The sequence below is a fragment of the Silene latifolia genome, chromosome 1 (assembly GCF_048544455.1).
Source record: "Silene latifolia isolate original U9 population chromosome 1, ASM4854445v1, whole genome shotgun sequence".
Lineage (NCBI taxonomy): Eukaryota > Viridiplantae > Streptophyta > Magnoliopsida > Caryophyllales > Caryophyllaceae > Silene > Silene latifolia.
The window spans coordinates 127,336,800-127,354,942 of NC_133526.1; the positions used below are offsets into that span (position 1 = coordinate 127,336,800).

Here is an 18,143-nt window from a genome sequence, read left to right on the forward strand (position 1 = left end):
GTATGATGATGCGTAAATAAAGAAATAAAGTACGAAATATAAATTGACACGTGAGATTTGGTGACGCGGAAAACCCAATGTGGGAACAACCGCGGGAGGGACGGTACCCTTCCAAATATTGCACTATACTTGAATAGGAGGATGATTACAATTGAGACGTAGTGCTAATCTTGCTGGCACGAGGTATCAGGCCTGCAAGATCCTGGGCGGATGTATATGTGAGTATGAGAATGTGCTAATGTCTTGATGTCAATGTGTGTATATGTGGATGTGTTGTTGAATGTCCTTCCTTGATTGCTTCCTTGGCTATTTATAGGGTGAGAACCCTAGATATGTCCTACCTTGATTATGGAAAGGGAATATAACTTCCATAAAAACTCTTTCCATGTTTGGCCGTCTTCCTCAAGTCTCCCTGATCTCCCTGACTTCTCCCTAACTTCTCCCTGAATTCTCCCTGGCTCTTCTTTCCTTAATCCGGACGTCTCCTTTAACGGGCCTCAGTCTCTTTCTGCGTGCATGCCGGCCCATCCTCTTCCTCGCGTTCTATTCCAACCGTGGACTCCCCTTCTTCTTACTAGATCTTTTATTCACCAAGTGGGCCTTCTCTTATTGTGCTATTTTTAGCCCAAACAGTTTGCCCCAAATTTCTTGTGAAGTACGCTACGAGGTGTCGAGTAAGGAATTTACGTAATCGAATGTTAAAACCCTAAGCCGTCATTTGCACTTCTTTTCATGCAGCTCCGTCATTTCAGCCGCCACACTCCTCTTTTCTCGCACCCTACTCCCTCTCTTTTCTTTATAACCCCAACCTCCACCTTTCACTTTCATTAACTCCAAATCATTTAAAAAAACTCCTCCTCTCTCTAAACCCTCAACTTTCCTCTTCTCTCATCTTGCCGGCTTCACTGTTCCACTCCCCTCCGTCTCTTTCACCAGGTATTTTTCCCCTTTTCTCCTTTAATTTCCATTTTCTCGTTCTTCATCATGGGTAAAACCCGACAATCTTCATCAACCCCCGCACCCTCTGACCGTAATCCTGACCCAATCTTCCCTTCTCGGGGACTCTTCACTTATCCCCACGACTGCGACTCCGCCTTGACTTCTGCTGACATTCCCACGATCAAGGGTTTGTTCGGCCTGGGTGACGGGGTGGATATTGCCATCCCTGGACCAGAATAGAAAGCTGACGCCCTTCGTCCAGGATGGGTATGCTTTTACCTGTACCCTTTTAAATACGGCCTCTATTTTCCTTTTCCTAAACTTGTCCAAGACTTTATCTTTACCAATAATTTCGCCATGGCGCAAATTTCTCCGACTGTCTAGAGGATTCTTCTTTACTCTCTGGCCGCTGGTCAAAACACTGACAACTCTCTCTCCCTGGGTGATCTAGCCCACATGTACAGCATCAGGTCCCTGGGTAGGGGCTAATTCTCTCTTCGGGGGCGTGGAGAGGCTCCCTTCAGGCATGTGTCCAAATCCCGAGATGAGAAATGGTTCGAGGACTTCTTCTTCGTGAGAAAGGACTCCATTCAGCCGCCTGTTGATTACATCTTCGAGAAATGGGTCATAACTTCGAGTAAGTAGTCTCCCTGTCACCTAATTTGTTTATCTCGATGCTTACTAGCTTACTTCATCGTCTTCGTGCAGGCCCCTGTGACCTGACTCACATTGGTGCCAAGATCCCTGCCTGCAGCAAGCTGTTCTGCATCTCTGTATCCGAGAGAAAGTTTCCTGACCTGCTCCCTGGTTTTTCACCTACTTTTTCCTCCAACCCTCCTCAGTCAGCTCATAATATGTCTTCTGGTAAGTTTTCCACAACCGTTTCAATTTGCATGCTGCTTCTCTTGATGCTTTAGGTATCCTGACACCTGTGGTGATGCCTGTTTGCAGGTTCCAAGGCTGATCCTCTAGAAATCATCCTCCAAAGTGCCAAAAGAAAGAGGTCTTCTGCCAGTCCTGACGTGGCATCCGCCTCTAAGAGGAATGCTCCTGCTGCCTCTTTCCAGACCCCTCCTACGTACTCAAGTTCTGCTGAGCCTGAGCCCTTGGAAGTTGACCCGCTCTCTCGCCATCCGCCTACTTCTTCTGCCAGCCCTCGTGCCTCAGCTAGCGGAGGCACTATTGCTCACCTCCCAGAAGGTTTCGGGAATGTAGACAAGGTACCATATTGGCCGGAGATCGACCTGCTGCTCTTCCCTCCTCTAAAGGAGACGTTCTCAGAGTTCTCCCCAGAGGAGATGGCTGAGAAAGACGTGCACAACACCTTTATGGTGAATGCTCTTCATCTTCTACCCGTTTGTTTGTCTTCCTTTTTATTTAGATTCTACCCTTTAACTTCCTTGTTGACTTCTGATTTTTCCTGCCCCAGACCCTCCAGTCTGCACTCTATAATAGGAAGATGATCAACATAGTGCAGACCACCAGTCGTGCCACCAACGCCAAAAACCAGGAGCTGAAGAGGACAATTGCCGACTTGGCGCAGCAGCGGTCTGATCTGAAGGAACGTGTGGTGGAGTTGAAGGCTGAGCTTGCTGTCACCAAGAAGAAGCTGAAAGAAGGGGCTGATCAGCTGGCCAACACTCAAGAGGTGTGCATCACTTTCTCTGACTCCCTCAAGCGCTCTGACGAGAAGATCAGCGAGCTGATCTCCCTGGCCACCAATGTTGTTGCCTATGCTACCTGGCGGGGAAAAATCAGCGGGATGCGTGCTGCTCTTGAGGAGGCTCCCACCCAGCAAGCTATAGAGGAGGAGGAGAAACAGCTGGAGATGCTCTAACCCCCACCCAACCTGATCTGAGTGCGTTGATGCCTGAAGTTGGGGAGGTGAATTCTCTGTCTTGACCGCCGAGCAGCCGGTGGAGATCTTTGGAATGCCCCAGGAAGCTGCTGACGGAGCTTAGGAAGCTATGGCAGCTGAGGGTGTGCAAGCTGGTGCGGTACCTGAAACAGAGGGTCAGCAGGCAGAGGAGGTGCCAGAAGTGGAGGTCATCAATGTGACCGATAATTAAGTTATTTGTTTTTTTTATCATTGAACGTTTTGGCGATCGGCCCCGGTGGCGGACTTGTAAGTTTTAAACTTTTTTCTTTTACATTCATTCCGCCAAGGTGGCGGTTTAAACTCAGGGGCCGTATTTTGGCCATATTTTGGAATATCCTTGCCACAGTTTTGGCAAGGTTTGATTTATATCTTGTGCTTGTTTCTTAGATTTCCTTAGTTTAGAAAGTTGCTGTGTCAGCCCGTTGGCTGATTTAGGCGAGTCTTGTCATCCTGAAAAGGTTGACGTTTTGACTCAACTAGCTGCCGTTTCAGCCTGATGGCTGATTTAGGCATATGCCGCAATGTAAGGAGGAGTGGCCGTGTCAGCCTGAGAGGCCAATTTAGACCAGTCTGGTCAGCCTGAAGAGATTGATCCAGACTAAGCTAGGCTTAGTGATGACTTGATGGGCGATTTAGGCGTATCTGTGATTTTAGATTACTTAAACTTGTTCATGACGCAAGGTGTGTTCATCACGTTTAAAGCCAACAGGGGCGTAATTTAGGCAAGTTTATCGTCATTCTAGGACCAATGGGACGCTGCAGGATTCTGGTAGCGCAGAGATCCCTACGTTCCATATTTGCGCATGCATGCTGGGGCCCTGTTTAATTGCGATTAGTGCGAGCTACGTCCAGGGGGTGGTATCAGGGGTAGCTGGGTAAGCGTGTTTAGCTGTCAACCAGGCTCCCTTTCGTATGTTCCACAGTCCGCCTGGTGAGGGTGCTCCTTGTAAAGAAAATAAGTTAGGCATGTTGGAGTGCCATGTGCCTTGTCACCCCGCGTTGGCAGTTGACAGTCCTGCTAGATATCCTTTCAACGTACCATGGACACTTGGATTCAGAGTGATGTACCTAGAGAAGCCTGAAAATAGGAAAATCTATTAAAATGATGTGAAGTACCCGTCGTCATCTCATGGGGTACCAGAGCAATTGTGGTCCCAGGATGCTGCCAGACCACACCATCTAATAGTAGTTTAAATCTTAAAACAGCTAGAGACACCAGAAATAAGAGTGAAATTGACAGTATGCCTACTACCGGATTTTTATTTTAATTTCGAAAATGATTTGGCTTTACATAGTACATCATCCTGAAGGCTAAAATCTACTTAATATCAAAAGTAATATCTCTTTAGGTGAAGTATGTTCCATGGGCGTTGTATGATTTGACCATCTATAGTCATTAGTCTGTATGCACCATGGCCAACAACTCCTTCTACCTGGTATGGTCCTTCCTATTTGTAAGCGAATTTGGCTGCTTTTCGATTCTTAGTGTTTTGAAACACCTCTAGAAGAACCATGTCTCCTACCTCCAGGAGCCTGACTTTCTCATTCTTGTTGTAACTCCTGGCCACTGACTACTTGTAGGCAGCCAGACATATTTTCGCGCTTGCTCGCAGCTCGTCGACTGTGTCCAGGCTTCTGGCCATCTCTGCATTATTCAGTTCTCCAGTCATACTTCCATACCTGTGGGTGGGGACTAGAACTTCTGATGGGATGACTGCTTCTGCGCCAAACACCAGGCTGAAGGGTGTTTGACCTGTTGCTACCTTTGGCGTCGTTCTGTCTGACCATAATACTAGTGGCAATTCATCTGCCTACTTTCCTCCTAACTCCTGTAACATCCTTCTCAGATTGTCCATGATGATTTTATTGCTGGATTCAGCTTGCCCGTTGGACTTTGGACTCCTGGGTGCTGACTTTTTTAGGGTGATGTTCCACCTGGCGCAGTATCCCTCGGTGTCGTTGGAGATGAATTGTGAGCCATTGTCACATTTCCGATGGGATACCAAACCTGCAAATGATGTTTCGTTTTATAAACGAAATGACCTGTTTGTCTTTTACTTCTTTGAATGCTTCCGCTTCTATCCACTTGGAGAAGTAATCTGTCATTGCCAGCATCCATGTTCTGTTTCCTGTGGCTCGTGGCAGAGGTCCTGCTATGTCCATGCCCCATGCCATGAATGGCCAGGGAGAAATGATAGGGTGCAAGGGTTCTGCTGGCTGATGAATCATTGGTGCTGAGCGCTGGCAGGTGTCACACTTGCGCGCATATTCTGCTGTATCTGCCGTCATTGTGGGCCAGAAGTATCCCTGCCTGAAGGCTTTATTTGCTAGACTCCTGCCCCCTGCATGGTTTCCACATTCGCCACTGTGGAGAGAATGTAACACACTCTGCGCCTCTTCCTTATCTAGGAACCGTAGGTAGGGGCCTGCCAGTGATTTCCTGAATAATGTATTATCAATAAGTATGAACCTGGAGGCCTTAATTCTGAAAGCCCTTACTTCCTTCTTGTCATCTGGTAGCTTGTTATGATGCAGCCAGTCTAGGTAAGGTGTGCGCCAATCCCAATCATCTGCCTGTTCGTCCGCTTGAACAGGCGGCTGACCGGCTGGCTTAGAGCCCTCACCTGCCTCTGTAACTACCTGGACTCCTTCTCCGTTCTGTGGATCCTCCAGTTCACCTTTATCTATTTCATCTACTTTCTGGATGGAAGGTTCTAGCATGTGAGCTATTGGAATGCTGGAAAGTTCTGTTGGTTTAAATGTTGCCCCCAGAGTTGCTAAGGCATATGCTTCCAAGTTCTGATCTCTGGGGATCTTCTTAAGCTTGCAAGTCCCGAATTTCTGTTTTAACTCCTTCGCTATTTTTAAGTATGCAATCATCTTCGAATCTCTGGCTATAAACTCATCATTCACGTGATTGACTATCAGCAGAGAGTCACTGGATATGTGCAGGTGCCTGACTCCTAACTCCAGAGCTAGCTTCATTCCTAGTATCAAGGCCTCGTACTCCGTTTCATTGTTGGTTGCCTTGAATTCACATCTTACCGCTTGTGCTATTAGGTCTCCTTGTGGTGACCGCAGGATTAACCCTACACCTGCCTCCCTTTGATTGGAGGCTCCGTCAATATGCATCTGCCAGACCTCTGCCTCCTTGCTTCCTCCTAGGGTCAGGATTTCCTCATCTGCCAGATTTTGGATGGCTAGGCTGAAGTCTGACACAAAGTCGGCCAGTGCTTACGATTTGATTGCTGTTCTGGGGTCATACTGGATATCATAACCACTGAGGTGTACAGACCACTTTGACATTCTGCCTGACAGTTCAGGCTTCCTCATGATAGATTTCAGCGGGTAATTGGTCACGACATGTATATTGTGAGACTCAAAATAGGGGCGCAGTTTGCGAGATGCTACTACCAGTGCTAATACTAACTTTTCAAGAGATGTGTACCTGGTCTCTGCCGCCAGCTGTAGATACCTTATTTCTGCACCTCTCGCAAACCACCCGGTGATGATTGGGCCGCATGTTTGCTACGCGGAACGATTTGTGACAGTTCGTAAGTTTATCGTCAGGTGATTGCTCAAATACTAATGTCTACCTCTTAGTTGTCATCTACGCGCCGATGCGGTCGTTTTGACAGTAATTAGGGTACATTTGGAGTCCGGGCCTAAAACCGTCTTCATTTTCTGATAACCGTTAAATCCCGAGTCAGAATGTTCTGGAATGTTCCGGATATTTCTATTCCATATTTTATAAATATTTCACAATCTTTATCCTTTGGTAAACAATTTCCCGTAATATTCACATAAAATATTAAGGAAAACCAAATTATTCCGTCCTACCATAACTTAAACACGGAAATCTTTCTTCCGCAGGAGGAAACCACTTGGGAACAGACGCAGCAGGTGCTGCGCCTCTTCCAAGAGACGCAATGGCTGTTGCGCCTCTTCCCAGGTCCATCTCTGCGTAATTTTCGTATCTTTTTCATATCTTTCCGAGATTCACTTCCAAAGACTCTCCGAAACCCTAATTCCTTCACGTGATTAGTATAAATAGGAGCCTTCGCTCCTCATATTTCTCACGCGAGTGTCCGCCCTTCTCTTCTCCCTTTGCATTCTAGACCTTTGTTCTTACTTTTTGGCGTCTACGTGCTTGGACATTCGACCACGTAAGCTCGGATCCTTCTGAGTACCAGCCTCGTTTGCATGACCGACCAATTTGACCAACTCCACATCAATCAACTTAATTAACTTAATCGTTTTCCTCTTACGAGGGCACTTTCGTCTACATTCGAGTCGAGCATCACTAATCGATAACTTAGTTCATCTCGTTTCGTCAAGCATGTAAGTCTGAGGGTGTAAATCTCTCCTTTTATTTATTGTTATTTACTTTTTTCTATCATCTTTAATGTAAGGTTTATGTCGAAAACACCTCCTTAAAACCGATTTCTAAAACCGTGCTTTAAAACCTCTTTTTACGGATTTCCAGAAGACAAACCATCGAGAAAGGACGCAGCAACTGCTGCGCCTCTTCGAAGGAGCGCAGTACCTGCTGCGCCTCTTCGTGAGGCTGCCGCAGTTCCTGCTTCCTTTCTTCTTCCTTCGTCCTCTGTAATTCGTTGCTTTTATTTGTTTTATTTGTTTGTTCGTTAATTCTTTGACATAATAGCATCCTAACTTCACATATATATTATTCATCATTAACATGTTTAATTCATCATTAAATTCGGCCTAAATCCCTTATAATCTCATATTTGCGGGTTTTCGTCATTAAACTCAATCCGGGTTGTAGGAATTCGATTTGTTCATATTGAGTTTCTGGAATTCGATCTTTGATATATTTTCATCTGTCTTTTGTCATATTCGTCATTAATTTGTCATTAATTCATCATGTTTAGTTTATTTCGTTCACCCATGTCACTAATCAATCATTCTTTCATGTAATAATCCGTCTTTATTCCGTCTCATCCATGTTTTATTGTTTTATGACCCTTAATCACATGTAAATAACCTATTAATCACTTTCATCCGAGTGAATAATTTAATCAATCATTAAATTTACCGACGAGTATTAACAACACGCAATTAAAACTTCATAGCCGACCAGTCGAACAAACGCAAAGAAATTGCGCTATTCCAAAGGACGCAGCTCTGCTCTGCTGCTTTATTCGGTTGAATTCTGTCTCTGAACTCCTGTTTGCCTTGACCTAGTTTAATTAGCTTACGTATAATTGACTATTATTCGTATTACCGCCTTCTATTTGGTTCGTTAATTTATTCTTTTATTCGTTTTCTCAAAATTATCCGTTTTAAAGGTATTTTCGACATAAATCACCTAATCCGTTGTAATTATTGTAATTTTCTTATTGTATTTATCATTATTCCTTGTATCATTTGTATGTTTTCACATGTAATTGAGCATTAAATCCTACTTCGACCCAATTGTATGTTAAACTAATTGTCCACCGACTTAGTATTAATTCTTCACATGCTAGGATTAAAACTTGGATGTTGCATTGCATGCATATAATCGACGATATATCAAGTATAAACGATTTCCCTAATCATTAGTAGAGGCCGCTATCGAGGCGGGCGGGATTAGGTGTTCGATCAAAAGAGCTTCCTAATACGTACCCTCACCCCTTACTCAAGATCTCTGTGAACATCCGTGTTCATTGGCATCCACGAGAGTCATTCTATACATAGAATGCTAAGGGTGACGATTGCTTAGTGTTCATGTCACTACTTTGTGTCTTGACATGGCACGAGGTATTCGAACGGTTCCAATTTCCCATAAAAATTGGTGGCGACTCCAACAAAAATGCAAACGCTTGTTCTCTTCCTCCCAAGCGCCCCCGTGGGCCCCCCCGCTGTCCACAGTTTGGCGACTCCGCTGGGGATAATACACTTACGTGTAGCCAAAAGGGTGAAACTTGAACAAGGTTAGGTAATAGTTTGTACAAGACAATTGTCGGTTTTCATAACTCGGTCTTCCTAGATTGTTTATTTGGCCTTCCTAGGCCCAACCTACCCATTCGACCAATCGTCCCGTCTAAACGGTCCTAATTCTTATTTGGGCCTAAGGATGGATAGCGATTGACGTCATCCATACCATGATGCTTACTCTTGTTTGTATCAAGGGCCTTCACTACTTGAGGAAATGGACTAGGAATCGGCCTTACTCTTGTTTGGTACGAGCCTCTCCACAGACTTCGGGTTTGATGGTTCGGTATGGCAACCCACCCTTTAAACCAAAACCCTTTTAAATGCACTCAGCATCCCGTTATAATGCTTGTATAAATGTTTGTACCTTACGTGATCACCATTTCTAAACGAGACCATGACGATTTTTGTAAAAATCAAAATCCTTTTTTTATCAAAATTTCGAAAAAGGCCATTTGATTAGCGCAAAACCCAGTCGAAACTCTGTCCATTTGTCGAGTCAAAATCCGGGTCACAAGCCCATTTTGAAACCTCACTTCGAGTCCACTCCTACAACTACACTATAGTTGACGAGGATACACATTTTCAAAATTCTTGTCCTTTCTTCAAAGCTCACTCAACACAAGTGGCACACACCCACTTTACGAGTCAAAACATTTCTTCTTTTAGCAAGTGTGTTAGATTGGTCGATCGTGTTTTGATTCATCATCGGTCTCTTATCCAGTTTTCAAGATGCCTGGATCCAGCGAAACAAACCTCCATCAACTTCAAGATGGTAATGATCGAATCCTAGCCGCGCTAGCCCAAATCCAAGTTACCCAAGACCAAGTCCATGATCGCCTTGAGATCATCGAGGGCCGGATCTATGCCGTAGAGGGGAGGTTGCCTCCTCATGAAAGTGAAGTAATAGGTGACTCCGCGGATGAAAATCCTACCATGGGACTAACTTTAGCCGAGAAAAGACTCCAATACTTAGAGGAGCAATTGATGTACCTTAAAGGGGATGACATTTATAGGGAGAATAACCACAAGTACGAGGCCGTCAATTCCAAATTGCCAACCAACTTCAATATGACGGATATCCCTAAATTCAAGGGGCACGAAAACGCTTTGAACCACATCCGTGCCTTCAAGGATTACATGTCTATCAAAGGCATCAAACCCGAGATGTTCTTAAGGATCTTTCCTTCATCTGTTGACACCATCCCGAAGCAATGGTTCTACTCATTAGAACACAAGAAGGTCGCTACTTGGGAAGATGCCGCAATCGAGTTTGCTAAGCAATATGCGGATAATGCCGAGATCCAAGTTAACATGCACACTCTAGAGGTTCTTACCCAGAATGACAAAGAAGGATTCACCGACTTCCTAAGTAGGTGGAGGAAGACTAGTACCCAACTAGTTGAACGCCCGGATGAGGCTACCCTTGTGGAGAAGTTTGTGGATAATCTCAAACTCATTTATGCCAACCATTTGAGATACCAAAACATCAAGACTTTCAAGGACTTAACCGTACTAGGGACAAGGATTCAAGATGACATCCGTAAAGGGCTATTGTCCAAAACGGTAGGTCGAGGATATCAAGGCTCAACAAGTCGTTCATACGACTCCACTAGCAAGACCGATGAAGTTAACCTTCTCGAGCCATCCAAGAAAAGTACTCCACCAAGGAAATTCACAAATCTTGGGGACACTTACTCCAACGCTCTAAAAAGGTTAATGAAGCAAGGCAAACTCCAACCCATTAGACCTACTCCTGAACCCGAAAGGAAATCCAAATTCTGGGACGAGAACTTGTACTGTGAATACCATAGGGGCAAAGGGCACGACACAGAAAAATGCTATAAGTTGAAAAATGTGCTTCAAGACATGATTGAAGATGGTAGACTACCAATACCGCAAGGAGGTAAACCCAACAACACTCAGAATCCTCTTGGAGTTCTAGTGATTACAAGTGACGAATCTACCTTAGATTCTTCACACTTCATTTCTCCAACCGAAGACGAAATCCATGCAATCGAAAATGAAGGGTTCTACTCTACCATCTCCCCTACCATTTCCGACTTCATCACATGGGCAAGGAGCGTGGGTAGACAAGTTTGGGAATTAGAAAATGTGGTGACAACTTTACGTGATCCCAACGCAACACCCAAGGAGCATGTGCCACTAATCTTCTCTCAAAACGCTACTATGCAAGAAATAGTCGCCGTGGTTGATAGACTAGTCAACCAAATCATACGACTAGAAGATAAAATCATGAGAATGAGGGAACTAGCTACAATCAATGGAGTTTGGGCCGACGACGATGAGGACGAGTACCTCATTGAGAACTCCCTAGTCAAAGAAAAAGTCCAAAATGGTGAAGACCAAGATGTGGACCACCTAACTCGTTGGGGACGTCCATATCAAAACACTACTCAAAATGGTCCAACCAATGTTATCACACCAAATGATAACGAAGAGGACTCCACTGACCATTTGCTCAAGCAATTACAGAAGACAAAGGCTGATCTTTCAGTCTGGCAATTAATAGCGAGCTCATTCCCACATCGCCAAGCTTTACTGCAAGCTTTGGCCAAACTAAATGTAGCACATAACTCGACACCCGAAGATGTAGTCAACTTGGTCTTCCAAGAATCACCAAAGCTAAGTAATCCTATTACTTTCTCAGATGAAGATTTGCCACCTTTTGGCGCTAGTCACAATCTAGCTCTTTACATCATTGTAATTTGTCTAAAGAAGAATGTCCCAATGACCTTGGTAGATGATGGCTCCGCGGTCAACGTCATACCCCTCAAAACGGCATACAAATTAGGCATGAAAGAGTCGGATTGGACCCCTACCAATCAAGGTGTGCGTGCATACGATGGTACACGACGAAAGGTGGTAGGACTTGTTAACCTAACCATAGCCACAGGGCCAATTGAGCGAAAGGTTAACTTCCAAATAGTGGACATCGAAGCTTCCTTCAACATACTTCTAGGAAGACCTTGTATTCACGATTCCAAAGCGGTAACATCCACCCTTCATCAAAAGATCAAGATCCCACTAAATGGCAAAGTAGTGACGATCACTTCGTCACCCATCAAGGCAATAATCGAAAAGCAGTCGAACAATCAAGTCCTTGCAGATCTAGTATATGAACTTGGGGGTTTCCAAAGCATAAATGTCATAGAAAGGGAATTGGCATCCTTATACTGTGATCCCTACTCCAACTTGGTGGTCAACCACATACTCAAAACCCAGGGATACTTCCCTGGAATGCCTTTGAACCCTACCCGAAGAAACACCTTCGCACCATACAAGGAAGGCAACTCAAAGAGGATACCACTTGGACTAGGGTACAAACCCACCAAAGAAGAGGTTCTCGAAATGCTCGCTCAAGTCCAAAACCGTAAGCATGTAGGAGTCCAAATGCGACCCTATCTCCCTACCTTAAATGGGTACTTTGTTGAAGAAGGAAGTCTAGAACTCTTTCACGGATTTCCCGAGCCTTGGCATTATCCCGAGAAGAAGCTAGCCGGAATCGAGATCTTTCACAATTGCTACTTCATCCCTCCAGAAACGGTTCCTACCGTCAAAACCCGTCAAGCACCTTGCTTAGATGAACAAGCTGTTAATCTATTGTTCGGAGAAGATCGATTTGTTAGGGCCGCAGAGGATGAGATCATTACCATGATACTTCAAGACAATCGCTTCAACCCCACCGCGTTAATCACAGAAACCAACGCAAGTCAGCAGAAAGGATGGAGAAAATCAATCAAGTGGACCAACAATCAAGGAAGACTCTTCAAGCTCACCACTGGAGAAGGAGAGATGTTCAAAAGAGAACCAGAAGACGATGAATTCGAGTCAGAGTCGGAGTCTAGAGAAGTCATTAGGGAGTCTCCTCCTGTCGTCATCCCCACTCCCTTTGTTTCTCCTAGCTTAGCCTCGAGTAGTCACAGTAGTTCGGGAAATGTCCCAACCACTGTCCCTTTGCCGCCACTGACCATGGATCAGATGGATTCTTTGTTTCAACTTTACTCAAACCTTAATATGAATAAATCAGGTTCTGCTTACTCTTTGTGTTATCTTGAGTGCAATTCTGTTTACGATGATACTGAGGATGACCAAGACCTAGACTCAATCGAAATACCTCTCTACGTAGCCAAAGAAATACTACAGGAAGGGGAAGGGGGACCAGTAATAGAGGACACCGAACCCATCAATGTAGGAACCGAACTAGAACCCCAAGAACTTAGGATAGGGACTACCTTGAGCTCTACCGAAAGGGCCGAGTTCATAGACCTCCTAAACGAGTTCAAAGACGTTTTCGCTTGGTCCTACAAAGACATGCCAGGGATCGACAGGGATATCGCCGAACATAGAATCCCGATTAAGCCAGGTTTCAAATCAGAAACAGCTTGACGAATGAGGACGGAATGGGCTCTCAAGATTAAAGAAGAAGTTGACAAGCAATTCAAGGCCGGGTTCATCAAGGTTTCCGAGTATTCTGACTGGGTAGCCAACATAGTACCTGTACCCAAAAAGGATGGGAGAATCCGTGTTTGTGTTGATTTTAGGGACTTAAACAAAGCAAGCCCTAAAGATGACTTCCCTCTACCACACATCGACATATTGGTGGACAATACTGCAGACCACGCGTTACTATCCTTTATGGATGGGTACGCGGGTTATAACCAAATCAAGATAGCCATAGAAGACATGCACAAAACCGCCTTTGTCACTCAATGGGGAACCTATTGCTATACGGTCATGCCATTTGGATTGATCAATGCCGGAGCTACATATAAACGCACCGCAACTACACTCTTACATGACATGATGCACAAAGAAGTTTAGGTATATGTAGACGACATGATTGTCAAATCCAAGGATAGAGAAGGGCATATTGCGAACCTTCGCAAATTTTTCGCAAGGCTACGAAAATACAACATGAGGCTCAATCCTCAGAAATGCACATTCGGAGTAACATCTGGCAAACTCCTGGGATACGTCGTTAGCCAACGAGGTGTAGAAATAGACCCTTCCAAGATCAAGGCTCTGATCGAAATGCCACAACCTCAAACAGAAAAAGAAGTCAGAGGATTCCTGGGAAAAGTGCAATATATAAGTCGATTCATATCGAAACTCACCATGATTTGCGAGCCTATCTTCAAGAAGCTCAAGAAAACAGACCACACCATGTGGGATGATGATTGTCAAAAGGCATTCGATCGAATCAAAGAAATACTGGCTAAACCACCAGTGCTCATGCCACCTCAACGAGATCAACCTCTTGGTTTATATCTCACAGTCACCGAAACAGCCATGGGTGCCATGCTAGCTCAGACCGTAGGAAGTGAAGAAAGAGCCATCTACTACCTTAGTAAGAAGTTCTTGGAGTACGAGTGCAAATACTCACAACTCGAAAAGACATGCCTCGCTCTTGTGTGGGCGACGAAGAAGCTACGCTATTACATGCTTAGCTACTCCGTCAAAATATACTCCAAAATGGATCCAGTCAAATACCTCTTCGAGAAACCCGTCCTCAACGGACGCCTAGCAAGATGGACCTTGATGTTCTCAAAATTTGATCTCAAATACGTGCCTCTGAAAGTAATAAAAGGTCGTGCCGTTGCCGAATTCTTCACAGAAAATCCCATCAATGATGCACAAACAATAGATACTTGGTCAGTTCCGGACGAGGATATACTCCAAGCTGATATAGAGTCCTGGGACCTTTACTTTGATGGGGCATCAAACTTAAGAGGATTTGGAATAGGAGTGTTGCTCATTTCTCCTGAAGGTGAGCATACACCAATCGCTGTCAAACTTCACTTCGAGGTGACAAATAATGCTGCCGAATACGAAGCTTGTCTCATCGGATTACAAGCGGCAGTAAGCTTAGGCATTAAAAACCTCTGAGTACATGGGGATTCATCACTGATCATCAACCAAGTTACAGAATCTTGGAAGATTCGAAGCGAAAGCCTAGCACCTTATCAAGTCAGAATAGACCAAGTTGCCCAATTCTTTGATCACGTGACATATCTACACCTACTGATGTGACCATAATTAGCGCATATTTAGCCCCCGAATTAGGCTTGCTCCCATGCTTTTTAGTGCATATTTGGGTCATTTATTATCTTTAGTTCTTTGTTTTGCATATTCTTTGAGATTTTGATCCCTTGGTAGGAAAGGAGTAAGAATATTGAATTTTCATGGCAAAACGAGACTAAACTGATCGAATTCAATGACCAAGCATCAAGGAGAGACAAGATTAGAAGGCCTTTGTATATATGATAGTAGATGAGCAATGTTGAGAAAGGATCCTTGAGTCCCCAAGGAAATCCCCAAGGAATTTATGAAGAAAAGGGGAGAAAAGAAGAAGAAGTCTTGCTGAGGCACAATCCGTGCGGATTGTCTACAATCCGGCCGTCCTCCACCTGCACAATCCGTGCGGTTTTCCACCAAGACGCTCGGGTTTAGCCACCACAATCCGCCCGGATTCTCTTGAATCTGCTCGTGTTCCATCGCCAGAATCCGCCCGTCCCGACCCTGATCCGCTCGGATTCCTCTACAGCGCAATTTCCTCTTCTCCAAGCTACAAAGAAAGAAGCCCTTCCTTCGGAAAATACCGGCTCCTCCCTGCTCAATCTAAAAAGTGTAATTACTAGTTTAGCCCTTAGTTAACCCTAATGTATCCCCCTAATTTCCACTATAAATACCCCATTAGTGTAATTAGATGTTCATGTTCTTCTTATCAATTCTTAGAGTAGTTAATATCAATCAAATCTCTCTTTAATTTTGTAATCAACAATTAATAAAGTTCTAATACAAGTTTTATTTCCTTAAACTCTCTTTTGTTCATTCTTTATTTTTGGGTAATTGAAGATTATTTGGGTTATTATTGGGAGATTGACAACCTCTCAATCAAGCATCAAGTACTTCTTTTATCTTTGCTTTATTATTGGAATCATTAGTAGGTATAATTCTCTTAATTCCTTTTTAATTATTGTTAATTACTTTCATTTATTCATCATGTTTCATTTTGTTGGTATGATTGACAACCTTTCTAGCATGATCAACATGATAATGAGTGAGTAGTCTCTTAGCTAGGGTTAATGGGTGATTAGGGGAAACCAACATGGGGAATGATTCATGCTTAAATTAATATGCTTTCATGTTTTATTTGCTTGCTTGTTTTGATCTCAACTCATGCACATGTTATGTTTGATGAAATGCTAAGCCTATGAATCCTTGCATTTACTACCATCACCTATCTTTTCAATGAGACTTGTAAGACATAAACCAACTCGAGTCTCATTAGACCATGCATGTTGTTGAGTAGGGAAGACTAAGTCGACTTGTAGGTGTTGTACAATCTAATCGATTCGGCTCCGGGACCCAAACTTTCCTAGGATTGTAAGATATAACCCAACTCAATCCATCACAACAATAATTGCTTGCTTATAATTTGAGAACATGTTTGTATGATCAATTCCCATGATTCCCCTATGATCCCATGACACCCTAGTGCTTTTTAATCAATTGTTTACAACCCTCTAATTCATCTTTCTTGTTTATTTCCTTTGATATTTTAGTTTAGTGACCTTCTACATCAACCCAATTTGTGACACCCTTAAGACACCACTAGTTGCAATAGAAATCTCATTTCAATACCCGTCCCTTGGGATCCGACCTTTACTTGCCTCTTTACTAATTGTAGAGTTGTTTGTGAAGCTATAAATTGTGTTTTGATTCGGATGTGACCCAACGACCACACCTTAAATTGTGAACACGAAACGGACCGATCAAAAATGGCGCCGTTGCCGGGGACGGTGTTTACTTGATTTAGATTTCCTTTTATTGTTATTAGTTGTGTCTTTCTTCGCCTTAGGGAAGTAAAACTCCTTAAGGTTTGTTCTAATTGTTTTCGAGTTGTTTGATATTTTGCATGTCTAGAAGGTCACAAGGTGATTTGTTACCTTTTGACCGTGAAATTGAAAGAACCTTGACGAACAATAGGAGATTTGCTAGGAGGAATTTGAGAGGTATTAGTGAGATTGTTCAACCAACTATTGAGTTCATCAACCCTTTCGCAATAGAAGGAGAGGAGAACCCATTACACAATACCCCACAAAATCAACCTACAATGCCTAAATTCTCGTCACATTCCGTACCCACCGAGGAGAACCTACCCAATGGTACTCCTACACCACAACATCTAACCGGAAATTTTATTGCCAAATCCGCCTGTATCCAATTAGTCGAAAGGAGCCAATTTGGGGGGATGCCTAGTGAAGACCCTCATTCTCATATGGAAACCTTTTGCGACTATTGTGATGCAATCTCTCAAACCGGTGTGACTCAAGACCAAATTCGATGGGTCTTATTTCCTTTTTCTCTAATCGGCACCGCGAAACAATGGTTGAAGGGCCTTGACAAGGCCACTCTCGGAATAGATTCTTGGAAGAAGTTGGCTCTAGCTTTCTACAAAAAATTCTACCCACCGGAAAAGACTAACATGCTAAGAGCTCAAATTACGGGTTTTAAGCAAAGGGATGAAGAATATTTGTATAAAGCTTGGGAGCGGTTCAAGGGAATTTGTAGCTCATGTCCTCACCATGGAATTAGCGAATGGTTCTTGGTACAACAATTTTGGAACGGTTTATATGAAGATTCAAGGAACATTCTCAATATGGGATCAAATGGAATGTTCACCGAAGTTGATGACAATCAAACATGGAATAAGATTGAGGAAATGGCGGTCCATAACTCACAATATAGTAGACCTCGCAAGGCTACTAGAGGAGGAAAGCATGAAGTGGACTCTATTACTCAATTGGGTGCTCAACTTAGTGCTCATATTGACACAATCAATTTGAAGTTTGAAAAAGCTATGGCTAGGCTTGAAGAAGTCTCAAAATCACCAAAGCATCATGTTAATGCCATGACGGCATCTTCATCAATCCCAAGTGGGATATGTGAGAATTGTGGAACTTTGGGACATGACCAAAGTGAATGTAGGGGAACAAATGAACAAGTGAATGCTTTCCAAGCATACAAGAGTGGTACCCCTTATTCCAACTATTACAATGAAAACACCAAATTCCATCCAAATCTCTCATACAAAAGCCAAAATGTTCAAAACCCTCAAACAACATACACTCCACCACCCATGAGAAACCAAAATCAAAGACCCTTTTACAATCAAAACCAAGGTTACCAAAATCAAAATCCATACAATCACCAAAATGACCAAGGTTTTGATGTCCAAAAAGCGGTCCTCCAAATGCAAAAGAATCAACAAGAATTTTTCACTCAAATGCAAAAAGATAGCCAAGCAAAGGAAACCACCATCAACAACATTCTAGCTCACACCAAGATGTTGGAAACA

At 43.6% G+C, this 18,143-nt stretch overlaps 1 non-coding gene across 1 annotated transcript; it reads right to left on the reverse strand.

The window, feature by feature from the left end:
- Positions 1–17,270: 17,270 nt before the first annotated feature.
- On the reverse strand, positions 17,271–17,377 carry LOC141617821 (small nucleolar RNA R71). Its single transcript, XR_012531219.1, has one exon. It is a non-coding gene; the product is annotated as a small nucleolar RNA R71 (small nucleolar RNA).
- Between the last annotated feature and the right edge of the window lie 766 nt (positions 17,378–18,143).